At 40.4% G+C, this 25,327-nt stretch overlaps 1 protein-coding gene across 2 annotated transcripts in view; it reads left to right on the top strand.

Annotated features, from left to right (window-relative positions):
• The window catches only part of POU1F1 (POU class 1 homeobox 1), a 152,548-nt gene that overhangs the window by 71,103 nt on the left and 56,118 nt on the right, over positions 1–25,327 (top strand). For both annotated transcript variants that reach the window (XM_074971761.1, XM_074971757.1), the window contains exon 2: positions 568–627. The gene's annotated coding sequence lies outside the window, so the exon portion shown is untranslated. The remainder of the gene's footprint in view (positions 1–567; positions 628–25,327) is intronic.

Genomic DNA, 25,327 nt, shown 5'->3' with positions numbered 1-25,327 from the left:
AAAAGAAGGATGTGGAGGGAAGAGGAGACCACCAGGATGGATCACTACATTTTCCCAAATATTCTTTCTACCATTCTGGCCTGGGGGAGTCAAGGGGGATAAGAATGAGGGGATGCTAAATCTTCCTCTCACTCCATGCTCCGCTCCCAGCCATTACCATAGCTTGGCCTATATTTGGCTCCTTGACCCATTTTCTTTCTCTGTTTATTGTTCCTTTCTGGATCTGTCAGTCACTACTGCTGTTGGGAGTATGCGGTACCTTTAAACTTCTCCATGGCTGATTAACAGGCAGGTGAAAAGAATCATACAGACTAATATTGTAGGTGTTTATCATTTTACATTAACAATGTACCTTAAAATTTCATTAGTTTATATTAACAATTTGACCATTTAATAACTAATCTTTGTTAGAATGGCCATCTCTGTTGCCAAACCCTGTAATCCTTACATACCTTGGTGTGTGGGCCCAGTTAAGTCAATGGGACTACTGAGGGGGAATAAGCGTTGCAAAACTGGACCTCATGTGGAAGAACTGTTCTAATTTTTGGTTTTCGATTATTTTTTCAGAACATTTTCCATGGCCAGACTTATAGGTACATCATTTTCTTGACCCTGTGAACATTCAAAGTAAGTACATGATGATTCTGTAATATGCAGCCTTTGCCATGTACATCTCACTGCCCTGACTTACAACAATGATTGTACTTATGTATTCTTACCTTGCCTTCTCTCAGACCACAAATGCACCATACTAGTTATCTCTTGAAAACTCTAGCTCAGTAATGCCGTCCAAGGAGGAGTCCACAGAGAATAGAGGTATAAAAAAGTTGAAAACATATTATTGTTTGTAGCTGACAACACTTTGTTTTTCTTCTAAATCAGCTGCGTGATGCAGTCTCATGGTAACCTGCCAAACCCATTTAGGTTGGCATGCTGTTTAACACAACAAAAGATGTGCCAATATGACATGTCATTACAATGAGACATGAAACCCACAATATTTATAAAGACTTGGTTCTCTGGAGGCTCCAAAGAAATCACCATCTTTTTCCATCAAAATATTGTTAGAACTATTTAAATGTAAAACAATATGCATTTGTTTTACTAACATCATCAGTTGTGCCTTTTACCTGCCGCCTCTCTTCCTTCAGCAGGTGGTTAGCACAACGCTATTGTTTATACAGAAGAGAACTAATATGTTGAGCAGGGGAAATCTTTTTAGCAGAACTGATGGAATTTCTTTGTGTCACAGAAAACCTCTGTTTCAGTGTTCGCATTTGTTTGGATTTGTATTGAGTGGGAATTTTAATAGGGTAATCTGGTGTACCCCAAAATGGGGGTGTTGAGTTCATTCTTGGGAGGTGCTGAATTCCCTTGTTAATTATATTCAGTGGACCAAGGTATAAACTTAGGACTCCATACTACCTTCAGTTCCCAGCAGAACTCCTAATGATCTCAATAGAGACTCGTTCAGAGATCAAACACAGAATCTAGTCTTACTGTAGTAACTTAATGTTAGTAGTAATATTTCTGTTCGGTGCTTTATTGTTCTATTCAGTTGAGAAACACTCAACACTAATTGAGAAAACCTGCTCCCTTTTAGGGCCACTGGTATATCTGCCCTTTGTTTCTCTTCCTTCCTCACCCTCCTTTCTCTTTTTCTCTCTCTGTTTCTTGTTTTGTGTGTCTCTGGTCGGTTTTCCCTCTGCATTTCCTTCTTTGTAGCATTACCCAGTTCTTGCCCCTGCCGCCCCTGCATGGACTTCGCCCCAGCCACTTCCCTATTCTGTCTGCTAAAATGGTCCGCAATGGTATAGCTAATGTTGACAATGAAGTGTCCTCACTGGGCTTTAGTGTTGCCACTCCAGTGAGGTAATAGGGGGCAGGGGAGTTCATAGTTCAAGAAGAGTAACTGCTTCAAGCAGGCAACCATGAAGGCTAGAATTGTCTAATTGTTTCCTTGTGCTCCCTCTTGTCTGTCTGTATCCTCCTGTCATCTCTCATCTTAAACCTCGAGTGTATGCTCTTTGAGACCATCCTTTTTCTGTGTTTGTACAGTGCCTAGCACAATGGGGCTAGGGCCCCTTGAAATATAATGAATAGGGAAAAAAAAGAAAGTTTAGATTTTGCCCTATCTGAATGTGTCATGTGAACCACATACATATATCAGTTGAAACCCTGGCCCTGTTGAAGTCAGTGAGAGTTTTTGCCATTGACTTTGATGAGGCCAGGATTTCATCCAACCAAGTGCACTTGATCTTGCCCCAGGCCATGTATTTTATAGATTCCAAGGCCAGAAGGGACCATTGTGATCACTTAGTCTGAACTCTTGTATCACACAGGCAAGAGAACTTCCCCAAAATAATTCCTAGAGCAGACCTTTCAGAAAAACATCCGATCTTGATTTTAAAATTCTCAGTGATGATGAATTCACCACAACCTTTAATAAGTTATTCTAATGTTCTCACTGCCTTATTTCCAGTCTGAATTTGTCTAGCTTCAATCTCCAGCCATTGGACTGTGTTATGCCTTTCTCCACTAGACTCAATAGTCTTATTATATATTTGTTCCCCATATAGGTACTCATGGAGCATAATCAAGTCTCTACTTAACATTTTCTTTGTTAAGCTAAATAGATTGGGCTCATTGGGGCTATCACTGTAAGACCTGTTTTCTAATCCATTAATCATTCTTGTGGCTCTTTGGACCCTCTCCAATTTGTCAATGTCTTCCTTGAATTGTGGACTCCAGAACTGGACACAGTATTCCAGCAGTGGTCATAAGTGCCAAATACAGAGGTGAAATAACGTCTTCGCTCCTTCTTGAGATACCCCTTCTTGAGATCCAAGGATCTCCTAACCCCTTTGGCCACAGCGCTGCACTGGGAGCTCATGTTCAGCTGATTAATCACAACAACCCCCAAATCTTTTTCAGAGTCACTGCTTCCCAAGATGGCTTCCTTCAGTGTGTAAGTATGGCCTACATTCGTTGTTCCTAGATGTATACATTTACATTTAGCTGTCTTAAAACTCATAGTATTTTCTTACACCCAGCTTACCAAGCAATACAGATTACTCTGCATCACTGACCTGTCCTCTTCTTCATTTCCCTGATCTTTGTGTCATCTGCAAACTATATTAGTGATGATTTTGTTTTCTTCTTGGTCATTAATAAAAATGTAAAATAGCATAGGGCCATGAACCGGTGCCTGTGGGACCCCACTAGAAACACACCCACGTAATGACAATTCCCCATTTACAATTTTATTTTGAGACTTATCAATTAGCCAGATATTAATCCATTTAATGTGTGCCATATTAATTTTTATCTCTTTCTAGTTTTTCAATCAAAATGTCATCCAGCATCAAGTCAAATGCCTTATAAATAAATATCAAGTTAGCTTGACAGGATCTATTTTCCATAAACCCATGTTGATTGGCATTAATTATATTACCCTCCTTTTATTCTCTATTGAATCCCATATCAGCTACTCCATTATCTTGTCTGGGATCGATGTAAGACTGACAAGCCTATAATTATTGGGGTCATCTCATTTAGCCTTTTAAAATATTGGCACATTAGCTTTCTTCCCATCTTTTGGAACATCTGTGGTGTTCCAGGCTTATTGAAAATCAATATGATCAATCCAGTGAGCTCCTCAGCCAGCTCTTTTAAAATTCTTGGATGCAAGTTATCTGACCTGCTGATTTTTAAAGCTCTAACTTTAGTAGCCGTTGTTTAACATCCTTCTGAGATACTAGTGGAAAGGAAACAGTGTTATCATATGATATGACTGTCACCTGTTTTTCCCCAAATACAAAACAGGAATATTTATTGACCACTTCTGCTTATTCTGAATTATTATTGATAATTCTATCATATCCATCTAGTAATGCACCAATACCATTGTCAGGATTCTTTTTTATCTTCATATAATTAAAAACTCTTTATTGTCTTTAGCCCTTCTTGCCTTAGATTTCTCCATGTGTGTCTCTGCTTCCTTTTCTATAATTCCTAGCTTCTGATTTATATTACTATCAACTTACCCTTTCTTCCATTTATTGTTTTTGTTTTTTACAGCTGCCGTCACTTCCCCTTTACACCAGCTCAGTTTTTTATCCAGCACAGCGTCTTCCTTAATTGTGGCATTGTGCCTTTTTAGGCATCTGGTAAGGTGTTCTTAAACAATTCCGAATTGTCATTCACATTTTTCTCATTAAATTCTTCCTCCCAGTTGGTTGGGCTTATACGTGTTTTCAGCTTGTGAAAGTGGCCTCTTTTAAAGCAACAACTATATATATATATATTGCTGGTCTGTACTTCATTCTATCTGCACGTGATAAATGTGATCAAGTCCTGATCAGTTGTACGTAAGTTCCCATTAATGTTTAGTTCTTTGATCAGTTCCATTTATGGCAGTTCCATTTTTTTGCCATAAAATGCCACTCTCCCTCCCCTTTTACCAACTCAGTCCTTCCTAAATAAATTATAACTATTGGTTTTGCCTGGGAATCATCCCACCAGGCTTAAGTAATACCAACTAGATCAAATTTGTGTTCATAAATGAGCAATTCCAATGCCTTTTGTTTGTTAAACAGGCTCCTAGCACTGCTGTATGGGCAATTAAAGATTTTTTTTCATGTCTTTTGTTTTCTTGATTAATTTTATTCTCAACATCTTGATTTTGTGCTGAGTGCTCGTAACTTCCTCTTTTTACCCTCCCCTTTGTTATTAGTTTAGTTCCCTCCTGACTTGAGCCAGCCATTCCCTGAGGAGATTGGTTCCCCTTCTACTGAGGTGGAGGCCATCCAAACTGCACAGGCCCCTCTCCCCAAAGAAAGTGGGCCAGTGTTCCACGAAACCAAAGCCCTTTACCCTGTACCATGTACCTAGCTAGCCATTCACTTCTGGAATTTTCTGCCTTCTGTCCTCCTTCACTCATGGGACAGGAAGAATCTCAGAGAATATCACCTGGACATTCTTCTTCTTCAGCATGCTTCCGAGTTCCCTGAAGTCATCTACTATCTGCGAGATGTTCTGTGATGCAGTGTCATTAGTGTTGATTTGAAACATATCAAATCTTTGAGCAATGTCTCATGTCTTGGTTCTGGGAAAGCAGCACACTGTCCTGTTGTTGACCTCTTCGTTGAAGAATGTTCCTTCAATTCTTCTGATTATTAAATCCCCAACAAAGGGATTTGACACACCTGTCCTAAGATAAACCAATAGGAGAGAGGGTATATTGAGACTCATAACTTTTCCTCTGTTCTAAAATCTCTTACTTTCATCCACAGCAAAATATATTTGCATGCTTTGTTTCTACTTTCTCACTTGACTTTTTAAATTGACAATGACTATTGGCTACTAAGCAGAGATATATCAAAGTACCTTCTGTTGGTTTAGGCATACCAAATACATCAATGAAGAAATAATAATAATAATGAATAAAAATCCTCTTCTAAAGGTAAATCTTCCAGTTCAGTGAAACTGTACCACAAAACTTATGTTCTTTGGAATCACAATGTCACACTGAAAATAAAATAAGGTTGCAATTAACATACATTCTAATTTTTTTTGTGTTTGTGGATTCAGTAATAGTCTTAAGAAGAAATAGAGCTATATTTTAAAAGATACAGTGCCTCTCTTAGACAAAGCACAGTGGTACTTATGCACCAAAATCAGAACATAAAACATCCGCCAGCCCCAACTTGATTTTTAGTAAGAGACACTTAATATTTAAAAATATTCTAAAGACACCTAAATCTGAAGGCCTTATTATCCTCCCCCTAACCCCCACATCATGGTAGAACAACAATATCTTCACTGAACTCAATGGAAAGGCTAAGGCACAAAATGAGTTACAGCTAGCAAGGGACATAAAAGAAAATAGCAAGAGGTTCTTTAAATACATTAGGAGCAAGAGAAAGATGAAGAAAAGTGTAGGTCCTCTACTTAGTGGGGAAGGAGAGCTAATAACAGATGGCATTTTGTTCCCATGCCACCCTGTTGTGAAGGTAATAGCTATTCACCACACAGAATTGGTCACCCAAACACCATAATATGCATCACAGGATCTAAGTTCACTGACACACAACTATGTCCTGAAACATTAACACTAATGTTTCTTTCTACAGCCCAAGGCTGGGGTTTTTCCACCTCTCAGGCAAACCAAACCAGCCAGACAGAGAGGACTTTGGTCTTACCCCACTGGCTAACCACAAGTCACACAAGTCTCTCCTAGACACTCCAGTTTCCCAGTATCACCACCAGTGCCACAAGTTACGGGGAGAAATGGTTATGAAAACCAATACCCAATAAAAGAAAAAAGGTTCTCTCAATCCCAAAGGACCAAGCCCCAGACCCAGGTTAATATACAAATCAGATCTTACCCACAAATCACGCTGTTGCCAATCCTTAGAATCTAAAATCTAAAGGTTTATTCATAAAAGGAAAAAGATATAGATGAGAGCTAGAATCAGTTAAATGGAATGAATTACATATAGTAATGGCGAAGTTCTTGGTTCAGGCTTGCAGCAGTGATAGAATAAACTGCAGGTTCAAATCAAGTCTCTGGAGTACATCCACAGCTGGGATGGGTCATCAGTCCTTTCTGTAGAGCTTCCGTTTGTAGCAAAGTCCCTCCGGAGGTAAGAAGCAGGATTGAAGACAAGATGGAGGAGCTGCAGCAGCTTTTTATATTCTCTTGCCATGTGGTCTCTGCTTTCTTTGTTCCAAAGACAAGCTGTCTATCACATGGCACGGAAAAATCTCAGAGTTCTGTCCATAGGCATGTCCCTGCATGCCTTGTTGAGTCACAAGGTGTATCTGCCTTCTCTCAATGGGTCAATTGTATAGCTGATGGTCAATGAAATAAAAATCTTAAATGAATCCACATGTTCCATAGAATCTCTATGGATAGTAATTCCATGCTCTAATAAGAATATAACAGTAGGGATCTATTATCGACCACCTGACCAGGACAGTGGTAGTGACGATGAAATGCTAAGGGAGATTAGAGAGGCTATCAAAATAAAAAACTCAGTAATAGTGGGGGATTTCAATTATCCCCATATTGACTGGGTACATGTCACCTCAGGACGAAATGCAGAGACAAAACTTCTCGATACTTTAAATGACTTCTTCTTGGAGCAGCTGGTACAGGAACCCACAAGGGGAGAGGCATCTCTCGATCTAGCCTTAGTGGAGCGCAGGATCTGGTCCAAGAGGTAACTATAACAGGACTGCTTGGAAATAGTGACCATAATATAACAACATTTAACATTCCTGTGGTGGGAAGAACACCTCAACAGCCCAACACTGTGGCATTTAATTTCAGAAAGGGGAACTACGCAAAAATGAGGAGGTTAGTTAAACAGAAATTAAAAGGTACAGTGACTAGAGTGAAATCCCTGCAAGCTGCATGGACACTTTTCAAAGACACCGTAATAGAGGCTCAACTTAAATGTATACCCCAAATTAAAAAACACAGTAAAAGAACTAAAAAAGAGCCACCGTGGCTTAAGAACCATGTAAAAGAAGCAGTGAGAGATAAAAAGGCATCTTTTAAAAAGTGGAAGTCAAATCCTAGTGAGGTAAATAGAAAGGAGCATAAACACTGACAAATTAATTGTAAAAATGTAATAAGAAAAGCCAAAAAGGAGTTTGAAGAACAGCTAGCCAAAAACTCAAAAGGTAATAACAAAATGTTTTTAAAGTACATCAGAAGCAGAAAGCCTGCTAAAGAACCAGCGAGCCCCTTGGACGATCGAGATACAAAAGGAGCACTTAAAGACGATAAAGTCATTGCAGAGAAACTAAAGGAATTCTTTGCTTCAGTCTTCACTGCTGAGGATGTTAGGGAGATTCCTAAACCTGAGCTGTCTTTTGTAGGTGACAAATCTGAGGAATTGTCACAGATTGAAGTATCACTAGAGGAGGTTTTGGAATTAATTGAAAAACTTAACAGTAACAAGTCACTGGGACCAGATGGCATTCACCCAAGAGTTCTGAAAGAACTCAAATGTGAAATTGCGGAACTATTAACTATGCTTTGTAACCTGTCCTTTAAATCAGCTACTGTACCCAATGACTGGAAGACAGCTAATGTAACGCCAATATTTAAAAAGGGCTCTAGAAGTGATCCTGGCAATTACAGACCGGTAAGTCTAAAGTCAGTACCGGGCAAATTAGTTGAAACAATAGTAAAGAATAAAATTGTTAGACACATAAATTGTTGCGCAAAAGTCAACATCTTTTCGGTAAAGGGATATCATGTCTTACTAATCTATTAGAGTTTTTTGAAGGGGTCAACAAATATGTGGACAAGGGGGATCCAGTGGACATAGTGTACTTCGATTTCCAGAAAGCCTTTGACAAGGTCCCTCACCAAAGGCTCTTATGTAAATTAAGTTGTCATAGGATAAGAGGGAAGATGCTTTCATGGACTGAGAACTGGTTAAAAGACAGGGAACAAAGGGTAGGAAGAAAGGTTCACTCAGCGCACAGTCAACCGGTGGAACTCCTTGCCTGAGGCGGTTGTGAAGGCTAGGACTATAACAGGGTTTAAAAGAGAACTGGATAAATTCATGGAGGTTAAGTCCATTAATGGCTATTAGCCAGGATGGGTAAGGAATGGTGTCCCTAGCCTCTGTTTGTCAGAGGGTGGGGATGGATGGCAGGAGAGAGATCACTAGATCATTACCTGTTAAGTTCACTCCCTCTGGGGCATCTGGCATTGGCCACTGTCAGTAGACAGGATACTGGGCTTGATGGACCTTTGGTCTGACCCAGTATGGCCATTCTTATGTTCTTAATGGGCCATCAAGCAGGCTAGGCAGAGCTGACACCAACTTGTCTGGGGTAGCACCCAGAAACATAGCAGAAGTTTGAAATACAGACAGTATAGAGCCAATACTTGTATCTTTAAGTACAAAAATGATACATGCATACAGATAGCATAATCATAACCAGCAAACCATAACCTTGTCTTAGACATATTATTTGACCCCCTTTATACAAGATTTGGTGCCACTACAGGGCCTTAGCTGCAACAATGTTCTACACGGTCCCGGTTTCAGGTAATGAAAGAGCTTCTGATGGAGCCATATTGGCCTCATGCTCGTTTTCCTATCTTTCCTTCACATCAGGATAGTTTGCAGTTGTGCCTTTAATATTGTCTCTTTGAGAAACTGCCAACTCTTCTGAAGTCCCTTTTCCTTTAGATTTTCTTCCCATGGGGCTTTTACCTACTAGTTCTCTGAGTTTGTTAGTCTGCGTTTTTGAAGTCTGTTGTCCCTATTCTACTGCTCTCACTCATTCCTTTCCTTAGAATCATGAAATCTGTCATTTCATAATCACTTTTACCCAAATCGCCTTCCACCTTCAGATTTACTATCAATTCCTCCTTGTTGGTCAGAATCAAGTGTGATATAGCTGTCTCCCTGGTTAATTCCTTCCCTTTCTGAAACGAAATGTTGTCTCCAATACATTCCAAGAACCGATAGGAAATTTTGTGTTTTGCTGTATTACTTTTCCAACAGAGGCCTGGGTAGTTAAAGTCCCCATTACTACCGGATTTTGTGGTTTGAATATTTGTTGTTTATTCTAGAAATGCCTCATCCACCTCCTCCTCTTGATGTGATGTTCTATAGTAGACGCCACCATAACTTAATCCTTATTTTGTACCCCTTTTATCTTTACCCAGAAGCTTTCAACTGGTCTGCCTCTCACCTCCTTCTGACCTCAGAACAAGTGTATATATTTGTGATGTACAATGCAACATCACCTCCATTTTTCCCTTCCTGTCCTTCCTGAACAAGCTATACCTGTCTCTCCCAATATTCCAGTCATGAGACTTATCCTACCAAGTCTCTGTGACATCAAGAATGCCTGGTTTGCTTCAGTCTTCACTAAAAATGTCAGTGGAACCAGATACTCAACACAATTAATAGAAACAACAAATGGGAAAGGAACACAGGCCAAAAAACAACTTTGACAAATTAAAGAACTGGTCTGAATTCAACAATATGAAATTCAATAAAGATATGTGCAAAACACTTCACTTAGGAAGGAAACAATCAAATGTACAACTACAAAATGGGGAGTAACTGACTAGGTGGTAGTACTGCTAAAAACGAAATTGGAGCTATAGTGGATCAGAAATTGAATGAGTCAACAATGTGATGCAGTTGCAAAAAAGATGGATATCATTCTGGGATGTATTAACAGGAGTATTGTACATAAGACATGGGAAGTAATTGTCACACTCTACTCAGCACTGGTGAGGCCTCATCTGGAGTTTTGTGTCCAGTTTTTGGTGCTACTTTAGGGAAAATATGGATAAAATGGAGAGTCCAGAAGAGAGCAACAAAAATAATAAAAGGTTTATAAACCCCTGACCAATAAGGAAAGGCTAAAATAATCTGGCCATGTTTAGTTTTGAGAAAAGAAATTTGAGGGGGGAACCTGATAAGTCATCAAATAGGTTAAGGGCTTTTATAAAATAGATGGAGATCAGTTGTTCACTGTGTCCACAGAAGGAAGGACAAGAAATAATGGAGTTTATTTGCAGCATGGGAGATTTAGGTTAGATGTTAGGAAAAACTTTCTAACTACAATGGAAGTTACGCTCTGGAATAGGCTTCCAAGGGAGGTTGTGGAATCCCCATCATTGTAGTTTTTTAAGAACAGGTTGGGCAAACACCTAGGTTTACATGGTCCTGCCTCAGTGCATGGGGCTGGACTTGATAACTTTTCCATGTCCCTTCCAGCTCTATGATTTTATGAATAGTTTAGTCCATCAGTATACACCACCTGTGCAACAATGTGGAAGCACACATACTTTACTAAAGGAAGGCCCTTCCATAGTAATCTGTCAATCACAGGCAACATGTTAATAGATCCATGGCCAATTGTAGAATAGTAGGAATGGCACAACCTGAACTTCACAAAATTTCACAAAAAACAACAGGGATTGAATCCAGGACCAAGATTTTCAAAAGTAGGTGCCTAATGTTAGACTCCTAAATCCATGCTTTGGTACTAGATAGGTAGTCTGATTTTTCAAAAGTATCAAACACCCAGCAATTCTAGTTATCTAACAGGATTTTCAAAAGAGCCAAATCCCACTAGGCACCAATCTGTATCTTTGGGCATCTAAATATCTTTGAAGACCTGGTCCATAATGCCTATGGCGTTGCTTATGATTCCATCCAGTAAAGGGCCTTGGTGCATGCACACTCCCCTCTCTTGCCAGGTCATTACAATGTTAAAACATAAGTTTGATGCCTGTTCGTGATATAGGTTGTGAGCTTTTTCAGGCTGCAACTTATGCTTATGCAAAGTTGAGCAGACTGTCTGCCTTAAATAAGATTGAGTCTTTTTAGTTGTTTCGCAGTTATAATATGAGGGGAAAGTAATCGTATGAAAAGATTTATGTAAAAAATGATGTATATGATGTATACTGGATTTTCAAAGGAGCAGGCTCCTTGGTTAGGGTGTTTCCTTCATACACCTACAGACAGGAATTGGAGAGAGAGGCAGTTGAAGACTGCAGGGCCACTACTATTATAATCACCAGGCAGCAGAAAATGATACCATCTTTTTTCTGCTACAGCACCAGGCACAGAAACACACATATGACTGCATCAGATAGCCAACTACCAGTACAGGGTCCAGATATTTTTCAAATGGGAAGACTGATAAAACCTGAGCTGCAGCCATAGCACCCATCAGAGCTAGAAACATTAAGCCGGGAGCGTTAAAGCAAACGATGAATCATTTTCTCTCTCCCTCCTAACTGTGAAATAACTGTGTGTTTGAGTGTTTCTCATCCCCTAGTAAACAAAGTGAAGTCTGATACTCTTTTCTGTTTAGACTGATTAGAACACTTAATTCCCAAGCAGAGTGATTTACAATGATAAATGCTGGTAGCTAGGCAACATTGCCAGTATATCACCTTACCTAGAGGCTGCATTTGAAACATCAAGGCTTCATGGATACAAGGCAAGGTGTTTATTAAAGAGATTTAAAATCAGTGGGAGAAGAGAAATTCTTCTTAAACGCCTGATTTTTTTGATTTTTTAAAAGAAATATTTGGGGGGGTTGGGTTATTTTTTGTAGTTTTCAGCACAAATAGGGGAGAAGTAATCATTCTTTCCACCTGCATATAATTAAATGAGATCCATAGATCATTAAGCCTACCTAAAAGGTATGATTTGCCACAGTATTCATGGCAAAAAGGGAGTGAAATTACCATTAAAATGCCTTGGTTCCTCTGCATATATTGCAGAAAGGAAGTTAATTTAAATTGCCTTAGTGGTACATGTCAAACTAGAGTAAGACGTTCTTTTTACAGGTACTGATTGCACAGGACAATATCTAATAAAAGTTGCTTAAATTTATATACAGACTGTCTCTGTAATTACTTATATTAACATACAGACTTGCATCTTAAGAGATCCCAAAGCACTTAAGAAAGTAAGGGCTTGATACTCAAATCCTTTCTTCATTCAGAGCAGGGTTTGAATATCGAGCGGCAAACTAGGCATAAAGAAAAGGAGTACTTGTGGCACCTTAGAGACTAACCAATTTATTTGAGCATAAGTTTTCGTGAGCTACAGCTCACTTTATCGGATGCATTCATCCGATGAAGTGAGCTGTAGCTCACGAAAGCTTATGCTCAAATAAATTGGTTAGTCTCTAAGGTGCCACTAGTACTCCTTTTCTTTTTGCGAATACAGACTAACATGGCTGTTACTCTGAAACTAGGCATAGGGCCACATATTGTACAATGACGAGAAAATAAAATATTGACTAGCTCCTCATTTAGTGAACGCCATCCATCCTGTACACTTTGAGGCAGTGTTCTTTAGAAAAAATAGTACATGATTGTATAATTGAAGACTATATCATAATGCATAAATACAAGGGGGTGGAATTAAGGTTACACAGTGTTTCCTTAATTTTGCAGTTTCTCCTTAATTTTGGTATTTTCCAGCTTTGCAACCTTAATCTTAGAATCTAGTATTTTTTTTTTTATGTCATACTATGGAGAGGGCTGTTGCCCAGATTCTGCCCAAGGATGCAGCAAAGTTATGCTGTCTCTTTTCTGATTGCATTGACTCTTCCGCACCCCACACAGCATAGGGGAGCACTGGGCCTTAGTGCACAGATTCCCAGTCCAACACTTCGGCCGTTTGTCCATCTGGTCTCTCAAACATTTCAGATCCATAATTGTAACTTCAATGAAATTACATTCAGAAGGAATTTGGTTCAGTATAACTGTGTAATAATTTATCTTTTTCCTTTGGAAGCTCTTAAATAGTTGTTTTTGTATTTAATTATCTAACTGCACATGCACTGTAACATTTTAAGATGTAGGTGAGTCAGTTAATTCAGATTGCTAGTAATTCCGTAGATTTTGTTTGGGCTATTTATGAATACTTAACATGTTGATACAAAATATTAACATACCATTAAAGATTTTTCCTGTAACACTGAATGTAGAAGCATAATTTTCCATAATTTTAGTAATTATGGAAGTATTGGGTTTGATAATTGATTAAATTTGATTTACCAACTGTAGAGTATTAAAGGGAGCACATGAGATGGAGTCAGGGAACAGTTTGGGAAACATACAGAATAAGAGGAGTTGAGTAGAAATTGTTGACTATTTTATTAGCAAATTGAATACTGGAGTTTCCTTTTCAAATGTTTTAACTTGTTGAGCCTTCTTGGGAATGTTTGTTTTTAAAGGGAATGTTTGGGTTTGTGATTGTGATACATGTGACATGTACTAAAAGAAGTATAGCCCTCCAGAGGGTTGGTGAACAGGGTTGCTTCCACATAACATTCCAAAATGAAATTTCAGACTGACATGAACTTTGATTTTTAGAAAACGTGTGGAAAAAATTCACCAAATCAAATTGAGAAAATTCTATCTCTTTCATGAAGCCCCAGGCTTTTCCTCCTTCCTTTGAATCATAAAAAGTGCATCCTCAGGAACTGACTCCATCGCTGCTTGTGCGTAGGTTGAGTGGTGACAGTAACATGACATAGATGAATCATATAGCTCTATGGCTTGGACAAATAGGGCACTTGTTGATGTGACTGTATTTTAGGATTTCCAGCTCTCCAGGATTGGCCTGGAGTCTCCAGGAATTAAAGATGAATCTTTAATTAAATATTATGTCGTGATTAAATCTCCAGGAATACATCCAAGCAAAATTGACAACCGTACTGTGTTTGCAACCCTTCCATGTTAACTTTGTGGTCATTTCAGTATTCAAGCTCTACTAGTGTGAATACTCACAAAAAATGAATGTTTAGCTCCTCTGCTTGAATTTGGGCTGAAAGCAGACTTCAAACTACATACATTCCAACTCTGAATTTTACACTCAAATATCCAATTCCTGATTTGCAGAGTTGTTGGTTGGCAGCATGTGTAATCAAACCAGAGTACAGAAAAAAAAACTGTTATTAGCGTCACTAAATAACACAGTACACGTTTAAAAACTTGAACTTGTTTTTGCTAATCCAAAAAAGAGTTTTAGTCTGTATTTGCAAAAAGAAAAGGAGTACTTATGGCACCTTAGAGACTAACCAATTTATTTGAGCATAAGCTTTCGTGAGCTACAGCTCACTTCATCGGATGAATGCATCCGATAAAGTGAGCTGTAGCTCACGAAAGCTTATGCTCAAATAAATTGGTTAGTCTCTAATGTGCCACAAGTACTCCTTTTCTTTATTCTGAGAGAGAGCTTTTGTGTTCCTTTGGTCAACTCTGGAAATAGTTTTTGGGTTTCTGCCTGCACATAGGGAATGAAATCCTAAATAGTGTTGACAATGGCCTGGATGAACAAATTATGCTGGTGTTTAGTATAAAATGATGGAGAAAGGAAGAGGGTTACTGACTGTGTGGAGCTATTGAGATGGACCTATAGGGAGGAAGCAGTGACACAGGATGAGTCAGCTTTGTGCCTGTTGTGTTTGCTGTTATTCAAATGTTCTATTAGATGGGTATTTTTGTTATTTAATGCTTATGATACTTGTAGATCAAGGTAACTCTAGCAAAATCTTCTGTATCAGGCTATGAAAGAAAAATACCATTTTAAAAGTACTTTTTCTCTATCCAGCTATTTAGGGGAAATGCGTTTGCAACTCATAGTTGAGATAACATGCTATGAATGACTCATATCAGTCCACCATTTAAAAAAAAGCTGTAAGGGTCAGTTTGACATTAAACTGCATCTGCTTAAGTTGTCTTGGTTCCTCATGGGAGTTGTAGTTTGGGTGCTTTGTGCCCCCATTCTCTTCTATGGGCTGGGCTCCTGGGCCAGATATATATATGGATATACGTACATTTGTGGGATGGAAATTCTGATTTTTCATTTCTCTCTATGAAAAACTATTTTTCACATTCCAGGCTTTTTAGAAGTTTTGTTAATATTTGCTTGTGTTCTCCATAAAACAATTTAGGCTGTCTATTGCCTTTGTGGGTCTACCACTGGGCATCTTTTTTTTTTTTTAAACTGTGTATAGGTAGCATATTTACCAGTTGGGGATAGAAGCGGACAATTGTGTTTCATAACCAATATGTCTCAAGTAATGTTAAGAGAAACGTTAAAAAAAAAAATCTGAATAAAGGAGCTGATGTTCATACCTATAGTTTACATACCAAACAGGGGATGATGAGGATTAATTGGCTAATCATTGCAAAGTATTTTGGAGATTCAAAGTATTGTGTAAATCCAACCCGGTGGTATTATAATACATTAATATCTTTTTTTTTCAGGATTACATTTTATGGTATCTTCTTCAGTACCCAGAAAGATAAAGGAGCAAATAATTAAGCAATCAATTTGCAAACACCTACAAGATAATAAGGAGATAAGTAACGGTATGGATTTGTCAAGAACAAATAGTGTCAAACCAACCTAATAGCTTTCTTTGACAGGGTAACAAGACTTATGGATAGGGGAGAAGCAATAGATGTGGTATATCTTGACTTCAGTAAGGTTTTTGATATGGTCTTGCATGAGCTTCTCATGAACAAACTACGGAAATACAACCATTCCCAGAGAGTAGTTATCAGTGGTTCATAGTCAAGCTGGAAGGGCATATCAAATGGGGTCCCACAGGGATCAGTTTTGGGTCCAGTTCTGTTCATGATCTTCATCAATGGTTTAGATAATGGCATAGAGAGTACACTTATAAAGTTTGCGAATGATACCAAGCTGGGAAGGGTTGCAAGTGCTTTGGAGGATAGGATTAAAATTCAAAATGATCTGGACAAACTGGAGAAATGGTCTGAAGTAAATGGGATGAAATTCAATAAGAACTAATGCAAAGTACTCCACTTATCAAGGAACAATCAGTTGTACACATACAAAATAGGAAATGACTGCCTAGGAAGGAGTACTGCAGAAAGGGATCTGGGGGTCATGGTGGATCACAAGCTAAATATGGGTCAACAGTGTAACACTGTTGCAAAAAAATCAAACATTGTTCTGGGATGTATTAGCAGGAGTGTTGTAAGCAAGACAATGAAGTAATTTTTCCGCTCTACTCTGTGCTGATTAGGCTTCAACTGGAGTATTATGTCCAGTTCTGGGTGCCATATTTCAGGAAAGATGTGGAGAAATTGGAGATAGTCCAGCGAAGAGGGACAAAAGCGATTAAAGGTTTAGAAAACATGACCTATGAGGGAAGATTTAAAAAAAAACGGACTTTGTTTAGTCTGGAGAAGAAAAGACTGAGAGGGAACATAACAGTTTTCAAGTACATAAAGATTTTTACAAGGAGGAGGGAGAAAAATTGTTCTCCTTAACCTCTGAGGATAGGACAAGAAGCAATGAGCTGAAATTGTAGCAAGGGTGGTTTAGGTTGGACATTAGGAAAACCTTCTTGTCAGGGTGATCAAGCCGTGGAATAAATTGCTTAGGAAGGTTATGGAATCTCCATTATTGAAGATTTTTAAAAGCAGGTAAGACAAACACCTGTCAGGAATGGTCTAGATAATACTTATCCTGCCATGAGTGCAGGGGACTGGACTGGATGACATCACAAGATCCCTTCCAGTCCTATGATTCTTTAACTGAATAATGTAAAAAATAACTGCATGCAATTTCCACATGTGAGTAATCAAGACAGGAGTATCCTGGGACCACTTTGCTAAACAGGATAAACAGATTACTTGCTAAACAGGATAAACAGAATATTTGTCAGACAATTCCTAGCTGATGATGGTATAGGTTTATTTGTATTACAGTAGTGCTCAGAGAGACACCAATTTGGATTGGGGCCTCATTGGCATAAACACCAAGTATGAGATGGTCCAAGCCCTGAAGAGTTTACAATCTGAATAGACAGCAAAAGAGGGGACATACAAGCAAAATGTGAAAAAGTACAAAACTTGATGTTTTTTGTTTACCAGTTCCCTCAGACCATTCACCCATTAGTTTATCTGTGTACAAGTGCCCCAGCAAACCTGCTCCACCACAGTTGATCAAAAATGCCCCTCCTTCTCTTTTCCCACCCTTAAGAATTACCCTCCATTCAATAAGTATGATGAGCAATCAATATGTTTGTTTGGGTGGTTTTTTGGAGAGGGAAGGGGGAAAGGGGAAGGAGGTTCTTTTTTTATTAAGACAAGTTCTGTAAGGTAGCTCCTAAGTGTCTAAAGGTGAGCTCTCCCCACATGCAACTATAATTGCTTCAGGATTACTGCTGTAATTATGACACATGCTTTGGGTAAGCTTTTTCATGTTGTATAACAAACTGCAGTGCTAAGTTTGCACAAGCGTGTATCATCTGATCTACTCTCCAGGCTCCCCATAAACTGACAGTTTCTTACTCTCATTACAAAACCCCAACTGCTAGAGAGCCTCCTGGCATATACCCCTGCAAACTCTGCAGCCTCCTCCCTCATCTCCAATCAAGGGGTGATCAAACCTTTGACTTAGAGGCTTTTAGGTAAACTTGTTTTATGGTTCAAGAAAATAGCAATAAACAAAAATACAAAAATCTAGGCTTCATTTAGTGAAACCTTAGGGAGCTGAACAAACACCATGATTTCTGACGATCCTCAATAATTGATGATCTTGTCCTCACCTGGCTCTTGCATGTATCCTGGATCCTTTCTAGTCGGGTCGCACTGGTGGATGAGTGGCGGCCTCATGGCAATAGAGAGAGATAAGACAATGATGCTGATGCTACTTGAACTGTCTGTTGTCTTGTATAGTGTTTTGACTATGTATCCCTACAGGAGTTGAAGGAGTAACACTGAGCTGACTTTGCTCATTCCTTTTCAACGGATCCCAAAAGGTAATGACATGCAGCTGCCGCTGCTCCCACAGAGCTTTGAGATGGGGTGACCCCAAGGGTTCTGTCCCGTCCCAGTTCCATCTTCACAGCCACAAATGACTCCCAAGGGAAATTTTTCTGAGCAAGTTCAGACTTCATCAAAAATGTTTTGAGAGTGTTGAGGGAAATGATTTTTTCCCATTGACCAGGCTAAGGAGAAGAACATGTGCTGTCATCAATGCAGGGAAACCTGTGCTTCTGTACTAAATAGCACTAGGTTTCCAAGCAGTAAATATGTAAAGGTTTTGAGAATGAACTGCACTTACAAAGAAGTGAGGCTGCTGCTATTGTGAAAACGTATCACTTGCACATACGTCATTTTTATCATAGATGCTGACCCTTTTGACTTGATGTCTGAGGATATGAGAAATATGTTGGAGGAGAAAAATAATGGCATTCTGATCCTTGACACCAAGGGAACAGAGAAGATATCTCAGTATTCAGATGTAGTTACCATAAATTGGTCAGTTATTTCTGTCAAAACATGTGAATGCTAACAGACAGCTAGCAGATGTCACACATCACATATTGCAGTCTGCCTTTTATTTCATTATAATTTAAAGGAAGTAAGTTCCTGGCCCCAACAGAGGATGATGGCACTTTCTTCTACTCACTGCATACGAGTGACAAGTGGAGACTGTGACAAGCGTGTTGACATATGATGGGATCTTACATTCTTTAGACCAGAAGGGAGAATGGTTAGAGGCACTTTGACTGAAGTAATCAAAATTATGTAGGGGCTGTTTAGTCCTTCCTGTTTACTCTGTTAGCTAACATCCGAATAAGGAGACTCAGTGATATGAAAGGGCTGCGCATTTCAAATAAAGGAAAAGAAATAATAGTGTTTCATGCAACATATAGTCGGCTTCTACAGTTCATTGCCACAGGACGGAATCCAATATCATGGAGAGATTTTTAAAAGAATGGGATCATTTACAAGGATTTCTTGACTTTGGTAGCAGTGATAGAAAGGGTAATCAAATCTCATCCTACAAGCTGTAAATCTATCACAGTAGGAAGAAATTTTTCTTCCCCATTTTCTTTCCTGAATCCTATCTACAACATTGCACAATCAACCATGTTACTGCTAGTTGGGGGGAAGTGCCTTACTTGGAACCATTATGTATTGGCCACTGTCATATGTAGGAACCCAAGCTAGATGGACAAATGGCTGTTACAACAGGAGAAATTAATGGTCCTCCATTCCAATATGAACACTAGAGCAGCGCATCTCAGCTGGGGGTCTGCAGCCCCCTGGGGATCCACAAGCCCTTTCAGGGAGTCTGCGTGGCCCTGCAGTTGAAATCAAGTGCCGCAAGCCCCGGTGTCCCCTGTGGGGCTGAAGCTAGGAACCCTGGCGCCCCCCTGCGGGACTGAAGCTGTCTGGGACACGGGGCTGAAGCTGGCAGCCACTCTCCTTACCTCCTCAGCTCCCAGCCCCCTCTGACTGCTCACGCAGCTGGTAAGAGCTGCCCGGGTGGGGAGACTTGGCTCTGGGACTGGCAGAGCCCTTGGGGAGCAGTCACTGCAGGGGGACTCCTCCTGGCACACAGCCCCTAGCTGCCCACTGCCTGCACACAGTGCCTAGTTATCCCTTGCCTGCACCCTTAGCTACCCTCCTGCCCTTACACAGCCCCTACCTACCTCCCTGCCTGCACACTGAGCTACTCCCCTCACTGCACACAGCCCCTAGCTACCCCCTGCAGGCACCCTGAGCAGTTTTCAAACTTTTTGAGCTGAGTCCCACCTTTGAGTTATATTTTTGGCGGTGTCCCCCCACAACCCAGACAGGCTGGGTGGTCTCCTGAGGTGATTCGGGGGTTGTTGGCGCTCCCTCCCTGGCTGAGCGGAGCTGGCCCTTGCCCCGCCAGCCCTTGCCCCCATCCCCCAATAGAAGTCAAACTATGCCTATGCCCAAGGGTCCCCCCCGACAGGCCCAGAGCCCTGAGTCCTCCCCCCCCTTGCCTCAGCAAGAAAAAGGTTGAGAACCCCTGAACTAGACTGTTTTTGAGACATTCATCTAAAGTAGACCAGTGTGACACTGGGTGTACAAATCATCTGAGTCACATGAGTCACCCAGGCAACTGAGAGGATCCAGGCTAACTCTCTGTTTTCCTGGCAACTGCAGGAGAGTAAAAGAAGGAAGTGAAGGATTAAGGTCTAAGGTGAATATGCAGATGGGCTTAGTAGCCAATTTAGAAAGCTGCTGGGCTGAAATGAGAAGGAAGCAAGTAGGGTGCTCCAGTCCTGAGGAGAGTGGGTTAAAGAAAAGGGTGAATGTTGCACTGCTGTTTGTACCCAAGGAGAGAGCGAGCTTTTTCGTTTGAGTCTGAATTGTTGTTATACTTGGGAAAGGGGAAGGCCATTGTATTTGTTAAAACCTTTTTTTTTTTTAAATACTCCATGCATGGGAAGATTGAAGCTTTTTGTTTATATTTGGAATTAACCTTGATTCAGTCACTAATGTAGCTGTGGTGTTGGTTAGAATCCGAGCTAATTCCAAGGCTATAGTTTGTTTTGGTTTAGATGTGTAGGCTGTTTGCGCTGCAAGCTCATATTCTAACATCCAGCATTACAGACTTTTGTGGGCTTCCCCGCTCTGGGAAAGGACACCATGTTAGAACATGACCCTGAGGAATCAAGGTAACTAACACAATCCTAAACATGACAAGGCACTCAGTGTAGACAGAGGCTGGCACGTTGAATGGCACAACTCCATCATCAACACAAGGTTGTTTCTTTACGTGATGAGTTTCTCAATATAAACAGTTCCTTCAAGAATATGGATGCTTAGCAAGATAAAGGCTAAAAACCAGAAGATAATTTTTCTAACAAGGGCATGCTGAACTTCAGAAAACAAAGCAATATCTCTGGCATAAGTGGCAGCAAGGGGAAAAAACCTCATTACAGAAAAATGCTTTCCTGGCCATCGACTTCTGTAAATACACATTTTTTGAGAGATGAAGAACATCTATGTAAGATTGAACAAGATGCAGGAAAGAGACAGATGTATGGTATTGTAGATGAACTTTCAGGTATTAGTAATCAGAATGGTTGGGGGGTGCGGGGGAGGGAGTCAACAAATTTCCTAGAGTAATCCTTCCCCTCTCAGTTCCCCAAAACATTGACCTTATTCTAAGGAATAGGGAAGAGTTTGTTCTCTGTCAATCAGTAAATGAATGTAGATAGAATTGTAAAAGCATGATCTAGTATTGCAGAATTAAAGAATATGGGGAAGAGGAGCCTCTGTAAAGAACAGGAGTACTTGTGGCACCTTAGAGACTAACAAATTTATTTAAGCATAAGCTTTCGTGAGCTACAGCTACAGCATCGATGAATGCATCCGATGAAGTGAGCTGTAGCTCACGAAAGCTTATGATCAAATAAATGTGTTAGTCTCTAAGGTGCCACAAGTACTCCTGTTCTTTTTGCGAATACAGACTAACACGGCTGCTACTCTGAAATCTGTAAAGAACTTTATAGTGAGTACTAGAAAAAAGTTTGGAAAATGTGCTGAGCAAAATATGAGCAAAATATTCCAGATAAAGGACATTATAGAAGTAAGCAATTGAACTAAGAGAAATAATGGTGGTAAAGTTTGTCATCCAGTTGAAATGAGAGAGTTATTTGATTGAACTAAGGGAAACAGCAGCGAATTCTGGGCAAGTAATGTTAACCTTTTGAGTGTGATATGTTGTTTAATGGACTAAAGCTACACAGCAGTTACCATGGAGGATAGGCAATGAAAGAGTTAAGGAATAAAACTGTTGGGCTGGATCCATAAATAGTGGAAATCGTTGTAGCAGTCTCTGAGCAGAAATCCATCTGAACAGTAAAGCTGGTTAGGCTAGCCTGAAGTCCTTTTCTGTGCTTTCTTCTCACTGTGTAGGTAAAACACAGCATAGCTCCTGAGAAGGGCACAGGGAGCCATGCAGTGGGCTTCCTATACTCACAGATGTTCTGTGAATCATGGGATTGGAACTTCAGTTCCAAGTGGAGTTGGATTGACAGCTTTTCAAAATCATGCCTCCCACCCCCTCTGCACAAATCCTCTCCCGTGAGCACAACATTCCTCGGGAACTGCCATTCCAACCTTGCTGACTCTTCTGAACATTTCACCTGATATTTATGGCTCTTGTGCTATTGTGTCTATTTACTGTTTGTGTGTCTATTACTCTCCCTTTAATCCCTTACCCTCTTTCTGCTCCTTTGGAAGCAATTTAAAAAATCATTCCAATCACCAATAGAAATTTCATCCTGTTTTCCTTGAACAATTTTCAGTTTCTAAAACATAAACTACAGATGCTACTGTTGACTTGTGTTCTGAGCTCGAGGGGTCCTTTTTGCAATCTCCTGAGATACTTTCAGATCATGTTCCTTGTAATTGTTTTGCGTAGGCTCCTCTTTTCAGAATTTAGTACCCTTGAGCACTGCAGTATTTGCATCCATTTGTTGCTTTTGTTTTGTTTCCTCCCTTTTCCCTTTATTGTTTGCCATGTAATTTTTATTTATGAATATCAATAAAGAAAATCTTATTAAAGAAAATAATCCAACAAAAGAGGAACCAGCCTACAGAAAATCAGTGGAGAAGCTGAACCTTTTCTTTCCTTAATAATAACAATTAGCTCTCATAAAGCTTTTCATTTAGAGATCCTAAAGCACTCTACAAAGGAAGGTTAAGTATCATTATTTCTATTTTACATATGGGGAAACTGAGGTACAAAGAGGTGAAGTGACTTGGCCAAGATCACACAGTAAGTCATTGTGGTCAATAACGGCCATGCCTAACTCCTAGTACAATGTGCTGTCCACTGGACCATACTGCCTCCCTTTAAGTGCACGTTAAAGGTGCTGGGCTGGCAGCTTTGGAGCCTGAAAGCCTCTGAATAGCCACAGACTAGATAAGCATGGACAGTGATATATCAGCCTTTCCCCATTAACATGCCCCTGTCCGACTGTGAAAGGACCACTGACAGCTCCTTGGTGGACAGTCAGCATGCTTATTTATCTTTTGGGTCTCTGCTGAGGCTGCCAGAGAGAATGCCAGCACTAATCATGTTGGGGGTTTTGTATGTGATCTGGATACCTGCCCATTAGGAAATGAAATGAAACCACTTGGGCTTTAAGGGAATATGTTAAGGGAAGAAAAACAAGCTGTCAATTTTAATCAGTGCTTCATTTATATTTGTCAGTGGGTTTTTTTGTACCAGAATTAATTCTCTTAAGCCCAAATTCTGAAGTCTGAAGAAAAATATTTGTGGACTGCAGTGGGAGATTTGCATCAGTAAAGATGGAGTAAAGACTGAGAGCTGGATTGCTTCCTCCCTCCAGTGGTGAAACCAGTGACAGACAGTGAAGGGGGAAGGAATACTCCATGTGGATCCTCTCATGGAACTCCCCTGTTCGTTCAGCCAGGGGACAGGGTTTGCCAGCTGCCTGCCTTCCCCAAGGCCCCTGGTTCCCCCCAGGATCAGTGGAATGCCAGAGGCATCTTTGAGGACACCCTGTGCCTCACTCTCTGTCTGTCAGCTCTGTTTCTTGTCCCTGGCGACTTGTCTGTGATGCAGGCCGCAACCAAAAACCCCTCTGAGTGTCCTTCAGTGTTAGCAGCAGAGTGGGATTCATAACTGTGCTGGTGCGCTAGGTTGGAAGCCTCTCCCCATTTTCTCATAGCATTAGGGCAGGATTTCTACCTAGTACTCAGAAGTGTTGACAGAAAGATCTGTCCAGCCATCCAAGCTAAGAAGTTATGATCTCCTAGCTAAGAGGCATGTGCTGCTGCTCAGTTAGCACAAATGCTGCAGCTCTCATTGCTGCCTAGCTAGCACACGTGCTGAAGCTCGTTGTGTACCACCCAGCATGCACATTGCTACTTTCTGGAGCAGCAGTAAGGTGCACGCTGCAATCATATGCCCCACATCCCACAATTAGCCATTCCTTGTGTCCGCTAGATGGCCCTTGATCCATATATATGCGTAATTGGCATGTCTCCAATATCCCTCTCCCATTCCATTTCCTCAGCTCCCACCAGTGAGAGACCTAATTATTTGTCAGCTTATTGTGGCTTGATTCATGTATTCGTTTTCTGTTCAGTGTGAGTTTGCGGGGGTGGGGGTGGGGGTGCAGCTTGGTTAGAACAACTACAAGCTAGAGCAGCTGCCTGAAGCGCTAATTATTTTCTACTTCGTTAGCTAAGTATTTTGGTAATCCACCAAGATTTGGGAAACATTCCTAGAGTCTCTGTTCTCTTAGGGCCGAGTGTTATCAGTAGTTTGTGAACTTTTATTGTAACATTTTTCACGGTGTAAGCACAACAAATAAAGTTTCATACGTGGACTTCAAGTACACAGTAGGCATTTTAAAATTAATTGTTCACGGTGAAGGCCCACATAGAATTGCCACTGGTACAAAATTTGCATAGAAAGAAAAAAGTAATATCAGAGCTTGACAAGTTTCAGCTCCAAGAAAGCCTGACTTATCCCCTTGCAGGAAGAGATCATTGCCAGTGGGAAGAAGTAAGAGGAAAGGCCTTCCTTGTGAGGAACCATGGGAAGCCCAACATTGTCAATCTCTGTGCATCTGTACACTGCCTATGCTTCTCCCTCCTTCCTAGCAACACAGTGGTAATGGTTACCAGTCCACACCTGCCGACTACCATACCCCTCAGAGTGAGTTAGAAGGTGCAGAATGGAAGTTAATGTTGCAAGGATATACCCACTGAAGATTAAACTTACCAGAAATGGTGCAGATTTGTTGGGGGAGGGGGATTTGCCACATAAAATAACATCTTCCCCTCTCTGCCTTATCTAGCTGGCTATGCTCCCTGAAATCATAAATGTATGTACATGTAAGGACTGTCTGAGTGTAAGGGATCAGGGCGTAAGTGGTCTGGCCTAGCAGTAATAGTTGGACTGAGGTCTGCACACCAGGGATGGTAGATGCCAAGCAGGAGTTGGAGGAATCA

Source organism: Natator depressus, chromosome 1 (assembly GCF_965152275.1).
Source record: "Natator depressus isolate rNatDep1 chromosome 1, rNatDep2.hap1, whole genome shotgun sequence".
NCBI classification, from domain to species: Eukaryota; Metazoa; Chordata; order Testudines; family Cheloniidae; genus Natator; species Natator depressus.
The sequence above is the reverse complement of the archived record's forward strand: the minus strand, read 5'-3'. Positions and strand labels throughout refer to the sequence as shown.